Below are 11,036 nucleotides of genomic sequence, written 5' to 3' on the forward strand. Positions count from 1 at the left end.
AAACCCAATAATATTTAAAAAAAAAAAAAAAAAAAAAGGCTTTCTATGGCCCACTGAATGAGAGAGAGAGAGGTGGCACACCCAGGAGTCAAGACTGGCACACAAGCTGAAAGGGCAATATTACTCTCCCACTGTTTTTTATGTTTTTTTTTTTTCAGGGAGACTTTAGAAACCAAATAATATTAAAAAAACCAAAAAAATAAATAGCCTTTCTATGGCCCACTGAATGAGAGAGAGAGGTGGCACACCCAGGAGTCAAGACTGGCACACAAGCTGAAAGGGCAATATTACTCTCCCACTGTTTTTTGTATGTTTTTTTTTTTTTCAGGGAGACTTTAGAAACCAAATAATATTAAAAAAACCAAAAAAATAAATAGCCTTTCTATGGCCCACTGAATGAGAGAGAGAGGTGGCACACCCAGGAGTCAAGACTGGCACACAAGCTGAAAGGGCAATATTACTCTCCCACTGTTTTTTTATGTATTTTTTGTTTTTTAAGGGAGACTTTAGAAACCCAATAATATTTAAAAAAAAAAAAATAAATAGGCTTTCTATGGCCCACTGAATGAAAGGGAGAGAGGTGGCACACCCAGGAGTCAAGACTGGCACACAAGCTGAAAGGGCAATATTACTCTCCCACTGTTTTTTGTATGTTTTTTTTTTTTTTTTCAGGGAGACTTTAGAAACCAAATAATATTAAAAAAAACAAAAAAAAAATAGCCTTTCTATGGCCCACTGAATGAGAGAGAGAGGTGGCACACCCAGGAGTCAAGACTGGCACACAAGCTGAAAGGGCAATATTACTCTCCCACTGTTTTTTTATGTATTTTTTGTTTTTTAAGGGAGACTTTAGAAACCCAATAATATTTAAAAAAATAAATAAATAGGCTTTCTATGGCCCACTGAATGAAAGGGAGAGAGGTGGCACACCCAGGAGTCAAGACTGGCACACAAGCTGAAAGGGCAATATTACTCTCCCACTGTTTTTTTATGTATTTTTTGTTTTTTAAGGGAGACTTTAGAAACCCAATAATATTTAAAAAAAATAAATAAATAGGCTTTCTATGGCCCACTGAATGAGAGGGAGAGAGGTGGCACACCCAGGAGTCAAGACTGGCACACAAGCTGAAAGGGCAATATTACTCTCCCACTGTTTTTTTAGGTTTTTTTTTTTTTTCAGGGAGACTTTAGAAACCAAATAATATTAAAAAAAAAAAAAAAAAAATAGGCTTGCTATAGCCCACTGAATGAGAGATAGCACACACAGCAGTGGCACACAAGCCCTGACTGAGGCCAATATTTTTCTCCCACTGATTGATGTAGTGTTTTTGTGTTGAGGTAGAATTTAGAACACAAATCACGGAAAAAATAAATAGGCTTTCTATGGCCCACTGAATGAAAGGGAGAGAGGTGGCACACCCAGGAGTCAAGACTGGCACACAAGCTGAAAGGGCAATATTACTCTCCCACTGTTTTTTTATGTATTTTTTGTTTTTTAAGGGAGACTTTAGAAACCCAATAATATTTAAAAAAAAAAATAAATAGGCTTTCTATGGCCCACTGAATGAGAGGGAGAGAGGTGGCACACCCAGGAGTCAAGACTGGCACACAAGCTGAAAGGGCAATATTACTCTCCCACTGTTTTTTTAGGTTTTTTTTTTTTTTTTCAGGGAGACTTTAGAAACCAAATAATATTAAAAAAAAAAAAAAAATAGGCTTGCTATAGCCCACTGAATGAGAGATAGCACACACAGCAGTGGCACACAAGCCCTGACTGAGGCCAATATTTTTCTCCCACTGATTGATGTAGTGTTTTTGTGTTGAGGTAGATTTTAGAACACAAATCACGGAAAAAATAAATAGGCTTTCTATGGCTCACTCAGTGAGAGATGGCACACACAGGGATGGCACTGTAGCAGAAATGCCAATCTTAATCTCCCACAAAAAAAAACAAAGAAAAAAAAAAAACTGTCCTACAATTACTATCTCCCTGCAGTAATGTAAGCCAGGTATGGCAGGCAGCAATAGGAGTGGACTGATGCACAAATTAAATAAAAAGTGTGGACAAACAAAAAAGATAGCTGTGCAGAAAGGAAGGAACAAGAGGATATGTGCTTTGAAAAAAGCAGTTGGTTTCCACAGTGGCGTACACACAGCAATACAGCTATCACGGAGCCTTCTAGGGCAGCCCAATGAGCTACAGCGCTGAGGGGAAAAAAAAAAAAAATAGCTTCCACAGTCCCTGCACACCGAAGGTGGTGTTGGACAGTGGAAATCGCTGCAGCACAAGCGGTTTGGTGGTTAGTGGACCCTGCCTAACGCTCTCCCTGCTTCTGACGAAGCGGCAGCAACCTGTCCCTAAGCTCAGATCAGCAGCAGTGAGATGGCGGTCGGCGGGAACGCCCCTTTATAGCCCCTGTGACGCCGCAGACAGCAAGCCAATCACTGCAATGCCCTTCTCTAAGATGGTGGGGACCAGGATCTATGTCATCACGCTGCCCACACTCTGCGTTCACCTTCATTGGCTGAGAAATGGCGCTTTTCGCGTCATTGAAACGCGACTTTGGCGCGAAAGTCGCGTACCGCATGGCCGACAAGCACAGGGGTCGGATCGGGTTTCATGAGACGCCGACTTAGCCAAAAGTCGGCGACTTTTGAAAATGATCGACCCGTTTCGCTCAACCCTAGCGGCGGGTGCTGCAGGAGTTTCAGGCTGATACACCTGACCATTGTCCAGCGGAGAAGCTGTTTGTCCCTGATAGATGGACTAGTAGAGTTATCTCTGAGGTTCATTGTTCGGTGTTGGCTGGTCATCCTGGAATCTTTGGTACCAGAGATTTGGTGGCTAGATCCTTTTGGTGGCCTTCCTTGTCACGAGATGTGCGTTCTTTTGTGCAGTCCTGTGGGACTTGTGCTCGGGCTAAGCCCTGCTCTTCTCGTGCCAGTGGGTTGCTTTTGCCCTTGCCGGTCCCGAAAAGGCCCTGGACGCATATTTCCATGGATTTTATTTCAGATCTCCCTGTCTCTCAGAGGATGTCAGTTATCTGGGTGGTTTGTGATCGCTTCTCTAAGATGGTCCATTTGGTACCTTTGCCTAAATTGCCTTCCTCCTCTGATTTGGTTCCATTGTTTTTCCAGCATGTGGTTCGTTTACATGGCATTCCGGAGAACATCGTGTTGGACAGAGGTTCCCAGTTTGTTTCAAGATTTTGGCGGTCCTTTTGTGCTAAGATGGGCATTGATTTGTCTTTTTCTTCAGCTTTCCATCTTCAGACAAATGGCCAAACCGAACGAACCAATCAGACTTTGGAAACATATCTGAGATGCTTCGTTTCTGCTGATCAGGATGATTGGGTGTCCTTCTTGCCTTTGGCTGAGTTCGCCCTTAATAATCGGGCCAGCTCGGCCACTTTGGTTTCGCCTTTTTTCTGTAATTCTGGTTTCCACCCTCGTTTTTCTTCAGGGCAGGTTGAGCCTTCGGACTGTCCTGGTGTGGATTCTGTGGTGGACAGGTTGCAGCAAATTTGGACTCACGTAGTGGACAATTTGACGTTGTCCCAGGAGAAGGCTCAGCGTTTCGCTAACCGCCGTCGCTGTGTTGGTCCCCGACTTCGTGTTGGGGATTTGGTTTGGTTTTCGTCTCGTTTTGTTGCTATGAAGGTTTTGTCTCCTAAGTTTAAGCCTCGTTTCATTGGTCCTTATAAGATTTCTGAAATTATTAATCCTGTGTCATTTCGATTGGACCTTCCAGCTTCTTTCGCCATCCATAATGTGTTCCATAGGTCGTTGTTGCGGAGATATGTGGCTCCTATGGTTCCCTCCGTTGATCCTCCTGCCCCGGTGTTGGTTCAGGGGGAGTTGGAGTATGTGGTGGAGAAGATTTTGGATTCTCGTATTTCGAGACAGAAACTTCAGTACCTAGTCAAGTGGAAAGGTTATGGTCAGGAGGATAATTCCTGGGTAGTTGCCTCTGATGTTCATGCTGCCGATCTTGTTCGTGCCTTTCATTTGGCTCGTCCGGAGCGGCCTGGAGGCTCTGGTGAGGGTTCGGTGACCCCTCCTCAAGGGGGGGTACTGTTGTGAATTCTGTTCTCGAGCTCCCTCCTGTGGTTATGAATGGTACTTCGGCGAGTTCTGTTCATGGACTCCCTCTGGTGGCTGTGAGTGGAGCTGTTGGTTCTGAGATGCCTTCTCCAGCTGATCTCGTTCAGGCCTTGGCTGGCTGCTCTATTTAACTCCACTCAGATCGTTACTTGATGCCAGCTGTCAATGTCCTAGTACTGGTTCAGTTTTCTTGGATCTTTCAGATGACCTGTCTACTTCAGGAAAAGCTAAGTTCCTGCTAGCTTATTAGTTACCACTGTGTTTTTGTCCAGCTTGCTATTACATTTAATCTTGTTAGCTGGAAGCTCTGGGATGCAGAGTGGCACCACCGCGCCGTGAGTCGGTGCGGTGGTTTCTTTTGCACACTCTGCGTGGTTTTTTGTTAGTTTTTATGCTGACCGCAAAGATACCTTTTCTATCCTCAGTCTGTTTAGTTCAGTCTGGCCTCCTATGCTGAAACCTATTTCATTCCTGTGTTTGTGACTTCCATCTTAACTCACAGTCAATATATGTGGGGGCTGCCTATTTCTTTGGGGAATTTCTCTGAGGCTAGGTAGGCTGTATTTTCTATCTTTAGGGGTAGTTAGCTCTTAGGCTGTGAAGAGGCGTCTAGGCAGAGTCAGGAACGCTCCACGGCTATTTCTAGTTGTTGTGATAGGATTAGGGGTTGCGGTCAGCAGAGCTCCCACTTCCCAGAGCTCGTCCTGTATTGCTAGTTTGCTCATCTGGTCATTTCTAGTGCTCCTAACATCCAGCCCAACATAACAGGTACCGCTCATTACAGTAATGAATATTAGCCCCACTTCCATAGGGGTGGAGCCGCATATTCATTACTGTAATGAGCGGTACAATTTTTTTTACAATTTTAAGATTTTTCCCACTACTTAAAAAATGCAAGTTTCATTGTAATCATACTGGCTTGGAGAATCATATTTTGCTGCAAAATGAACTCTTGAAAAACAAAAACAAATTGTGGAATTGCATTTTTTACGCAATTTCTCTTCACTTGGAATTTTCCAGTACACCATTTAATAATAAAGATGCTGTCACTCAAAGTACAAGTTCCACAAAAAATCAAACACTCATATGGCTTTCTCAGCAGGAAAATAAAAAATACGGCTCTCAGAAGAAGGGAAAACAATATTTCTAAAATGAAAAGTTGTTTAAGGAGTTAACCAACTGCTAAAGTAGTAGTAGTTTTGCTGATTGATAAAACTGTTTTTTTTTCTACAGAAATCAAAATCTGACTAAACATCTTTGTGATCAACCAAACCTTTAGATGTTTAAGCACAAGAACAAGTAGAACTTTAATCTTCATAATTATGGAAAAATAATAATGATGCAGAGTGTCTGCTGTCAGAATAAAATATAAATAGTCCTTACATCAATGCACAATATGATTCTTACAGTGTATTTGCTATAGTGCCTATTATTATCCCAGAAACCCATTGATCCAGAAACCATATAATTCGACTGTAAAGGTACCGTCACACTAGGCGATATCGCCAGCAATCCGTGACGTTGCAGCGACCTGGATGGCGATATCGCTGTATTTGACACGCAGCAGCGATCTGGATCCCGCTGTGAAATTGCTGGTCGCTGCTAGAAGGTCTGCACATTATTTGGTCGCTAGGTCGCCGTGTATCGCCGTGTTTGACAGCAAAAGCGACGATACCAGCGATATTTTACACTGGTAACCAGGGTAAACATCGGGTTACTAAGCGCAGGGCCGCGCTTAGTAACCCGATGTTTACCCTGGTTACCAGCGTAAAAGTTAAAAAAACAAACAGTACATACTCACCAGCGCGTCCCCCAGCCTCTGCTTCCTGACACTAAAGCGCCGGCCCTAAACTGAAAGTGAAAGCAACAGCGGTGACGTCACCGCTGTGCTGTTAGGGCCGGAGCTCAGTCAGCGTCAGGATGCAGAGGCTGGGGGACGCGCAGGTGAGCATGTACTGTTTGTTTTTTTAACTTTTACGCTGGTAACCAGGGTAAACATCGGGTTACTAAGCGCGGCCCTGCGCTTAGCAACCCGATGTTTACCCTGGTTACCCGGGGACCTCGGCATCGCTGGTCGCTGGAGAGCGGTCTGTGTGACAGCTCTCCAGCGACCACACAGCGACGCTGCAGCGATCGGCATTGCTGTCGCTATCGCTGCAGCGTCGCTTAGTGTGACGGTACCTTAAGAAAAGCGTATGCCAAGAAAGCTTATTAGTTTTTCTAGAAAATAATTAATCTGAGTGCATTTCTTTGATATTCATGAAACTTTAATGTTTTCTTTTCTTACTCATGAACAACCAACATGGTTTTGATCGGAAATGTACTTTAAAAGGTTACAATAAAATCCAAAGTATGTGTCAGCTATGTCAAAACAAATGATCCAGTGTTGTGTGCAATCTTTAATGCCTACTATACATCATCACAATGCACTTTCACTAACAGACAAGATAATGCAAGATATTTTTCAACTTTGCTGCCAGATTGCTTATAATAAATTAACTCTTACTAGTATATAAAATCTTGCAAATATTACAAAGCAATCCCGAGGCTAATTCACATGTCAAGGAAATGTCAACAGTACAGTCACTGAAATGTATTGAATTTGTCTTTCGTTGCATGCATGCAAGCGTACAACTTGATTTAAGCTGGCGAGAGAAGAAAGAACTTGTGGCACAGAGATTCAGATTTAATCTGTCATTTAAACGTGCCCTTGAGTATTCATGGAGGTAAGTGACAGCCGTTGCTTTGAGAGGTGCGTAAAAATCATAATAGCTAACATTGTACCAATTTGTATTGCACATAGTGTTATGTTACTACTTTCATAGAGCTTGGGGTGATAAAATACAAAAGATATATATTTACAAAATGTTAATTTATATTTTGAATATTACAACAGGGGCAGAGCTTGGTGGTTATGCTTCATAGCTGAGACGCAGAACATGATAGTCACAGCAGCAGCAGAAACACTGTTGTGCCAGATCATACAGTGAAACGCATGACAGTTATTGGAAAGGCTTGGTCACTCAATCAATTAGCATCTTTTCCTTTAGCTGCCCATAATTATTGGTAGGAAATGGACCACCACAACTTTTAATCTCCACAGCCACCCCAAGCAAGCTGTCACGACTCTGTTGTCAGATGTCCCGGAACCAGGGGCTCCTTTCCTGTCCCTAACACTAGGGGTGTCCTAGTGTGACCTGCTCCCTGGATTACTTCTGATGGTGAAGACACCTGGGCCATGTACCTTGCCTTAGCTCCTGAATCTGTAGCAGCCCGCAGCTGCCCAGAAAAGGCACATCCATTAGATGTGCAAATTCTGGTGCTTTGCCTATCTCTTCCAACTTGCCCTGTATTAGTGGCAAGTGGGTTTCATATTTGTGTGGTTGATGTCACCTTTGTATTTTCAGGTGACATCAAGCCCATGACTTAGTAATTGAGAGGTTTCTATAAGACACCTCTCCATTACTAAACCTATAGTTGTATCTTAAATAAAGACACAGCCAGAATAAAGTCTCTTTTTAAAACTAAAGCAAAGCACACTTTAACTTTTCTATTTTAAAATAACAAACCGTTATACTCACCAAACTCCTATTGCACCAAAGCCCTCGTTCTCCTGTAATAAACCCAAAAAAACTCTCATGGTGCTAGCATGGATCTAACCAAGGTTGTGTCAGTTTAGCCTGGCTGGGAATGCAGCCTCAGTGACCGGAGGTAACCTCGATGACATCACCACCGGTCACTGTGTCTGCCCTCGCAGCAGCTCATTCACCTTTGGTTCTCAGCCTGGATGGTCGCATCTTGGCACCATCCTGGTTGTAAACTGTTTTTGCCCCAGACATAAATTAAGGTGTGGGACAGAACGATGAATAGTTGAGGGATATTGTTGTTTTTTTTTACTTTTGGTTCATTACAGGACAATGAGGGCTTTGATGGAATTGGGCGTTAGGTGAGTATAACTGTTTGCTGTTTTTAAATAAAAATATAAAAGTGTTTTGTTTTATAACTAATAAAAGACTTTATTCTTGCTGTGTCATTATTTAAAATACAACTATAGGATTAGTAATGGATAGGTCACCTGACAATACAAAGGTGACATCAGCCTCACAAATATGAACCCCACTTGCCACTGCTACAGGGCAAGTGGCAAGAGCTGGACAAAGCTCTGGAATTGGCGCATCTAAATGATGTGCCTTTTCTGTGCAGCTGTGGGCTGCTATTTTCAGGCTGGTGGGATAAATATCCATGGTCCCTTACCAGCCTAAGAATACCAGCCCCCAGCTGTCTGCTTTAACAAGGCTGGTTGTCAAGAATTGGGGACCCCATGACGTTTTTTTAAATTATTTATTTAAATAATTAAAAAATATGGCTCTATTTTTGATAACCAGCCTTGTTGAATCGGACAGCTAAGGGTTGCTGACCTCAGCTGTGAGTTTTCCCTGGCAGGTTATTAAAAATACACGGGAACCCATGCTGTTTTTTTTTAAATTCATTTACAGCGCAGGAGCTGTCTAATGGATACACCCATCAGTCGCTCCTGCTCCCTCTGTTATTAGTGGCAGCAGGTGCCGGATGATGGGAGCAGTAGTCCCGCCCACTGACACCAGTGACCAGGGGTAAACTTTATACCTCCGGTCACAGCTGAGTGCTCACTCTGTCATTTGACAGCATGGGAACCGCAGCTCTCTGACCAGCGGGAATGATTAGATCGCCATCCAGAAGCGGTGTTTGCCATAGTCATGCACATGACAGGATGACAAACACCCGGTGTTATGGCAGCCAAACCTGAACCGTAACATGGACTTCCTATTGAAGTCCGTGTTTGGCGTCCATGCCCGAACAGTAGGTGTTTGGTATGGATGTCGATCTTTACTGTTCGGGATCGCCCATCTCTACTGACAGGTTTGTTGGAGTATGTTCTTAACCACTGGCCTCTTCTGCTCACAAAGCCTTGCCAACATGTGCAATGTGGAGTTCCAGTGCATAGTCATGTCACAAGCAGTCAGTGAGCTGGCACTGCCAGAGTGGTGGCAGCTGTAGCTGACTTACTGAAATGAGTGCTGACTCAGCATACCTTGACCGGAACCTCTGGAAAATCTGGGTATGAAGTTGAGCACGGGGGCCAAGCATGGTACGTGTGTGACCTTGCCAAGTTTCACAGCCACCACCAAGTAACAGATATTCTTATACACAACCATCCCAGGTTGTAGGTTCAGTGGCAAGAGACAAAGATCTGTCTTGTCTGCTATTCCTTTCAATAACTCTGCTGCTGTCTGCGGTTTATCTACTAGACAAATTGGCTTCAACAGAGCCTGTTGCCACTACACTGAGGCAGTGCTAAAGTGCTTCCAGCTGATGTGGATGATGCCACATCAGAGAAGGAGGATCAAGAGGAGGAGGAGGGTGCAGGAACTGCTGTAGGAAGCGGAGGAAACCCTGATAGAAGTGGAGCCAGAAATCGTTGGGAGCACATGCGGCATTCCAGGGTATGACTGAGCCCCAGCATTCACAATGTTCACCCAGTGTGCCATCATGGAAATGTAGCATCCCTGACCACAAGTGCATAGCTATTTTGTTTCTCAGAACTCTTTAAAAAAAAAAAGTCCCATAATGTGGAACACCTAACTCTTTGATGGAGAAATTCAGGACTTGGTGCTCTGTGGAACAGTTGCCTGCCTTCTCCCTCTGTTCACCCCACTGCTGTTTCCTGTCTGTTTTGATGCTTCTGATCTCTCCACCTAATTGATGTTTGCCTCATTCTGCATGCCAGCTCCCCAGGTTGGGTCAGTAACTTAATCATCCACCACCTCGTCTCCCACCCCCGCACCCTTGTCCTCCTTACTTTTTGACTTAACAGCAACAAGACTTGGCGACAACTGTGTCTCACCATCATCTTCTTCCTTATCCCACATTTGTCGTTCCCCACCTTCATGTTCTTGTGGCCGTGGCTGCTCTAAACATCACTAAACAGCATGTCCTTCTGTCCCTCTTAGAGCATGTAGGTTAAGAGGTCACAATCAAGAAATTTAGTGGTCAAGACCTCCTCACAGTATTCTAGTGTAGGATCACTAGCCTCCTGCAACTCAACATGGTGGGAGGAAGGAGGATCAGGGTGAGGATTAAGTGATCAAGACTTTGGTGCTGCCAAGCCTGCTGGAAGCATTATCTGCTATCCACTTGACCACCTGTTTGCACTGATCTGGCTTCAGAAGTGGTGTACCGTGCCTCCCTGCAAAGTGGTACAGGAACCTATGTGTTATGTATGGGCATGATTCTTAGGCAGCACCTGCGTGCACCATCACCAGCAGTTCTACTTCCCCATCTCTTAACTCATGCCTTATGCATTTTGTAACTTCTAGGTCTTTTGAAACCAAGTTTATTTTTAATAAAAGAATAAAATTGGTCAGCTGCAGCTATTAAAGTTTTTGGGAGTTTACTCCACAGTAATATAACAGAAAGAAAGCAAAAGGGTATGGGTGACAAATTCAATCCAGAAAAAATGTTGCAATGCTTTTATTCAGTTTTAGCGATCATAGAAATGTTCACAGACCACGTAACACTGTATGACTGACAAATACCGTATTTTTCTGACTATAAGACACATTTTTTTCCTCCGAAAATGTGGAAGAAAATGGGGAGTGCGTCTTATAGTCCAGATGTACAGTCTCTGGCTGTGGTGGGGAGGTGGGGGAGTGGTATTAGTGGAGTAGCATGTCACAGAGGCAGGAGCCGGCTGCTGCAGCTAACACCTGTGCCTGCTGCTAAAGAGAAATGAATATTCACTGCATTCCATGCCCATAGGCATGGAGGGCAATAGATATTCATTTCTCTTTAATAGCATCCTGGTATGCTTGGCCCCATCCTTATCCTGGCATGATTGGCCCCCACCCCCATCTTGGTATGCATGGCCCCGTCAGAAAACATTTAAAAACCCA

The sequence above is a fragment of the Ranitomeya variabilis genome, chromosome 2 (genome assembly GCF_051348905.1).
Source record: "Ranitomeya variabilis isolate aRanVar5 chromosome 2, aRanVar5.hap1, whole genome shotgun sequence".
In the NCBI taxonomy this organism is placed as follows: domain Eukaryota; kingdom Metazoa; phylum Chordata; class Amphibia; order Anura; family Dendrobatidae; genus Ranitomeya; species Ranitomeya variabilis.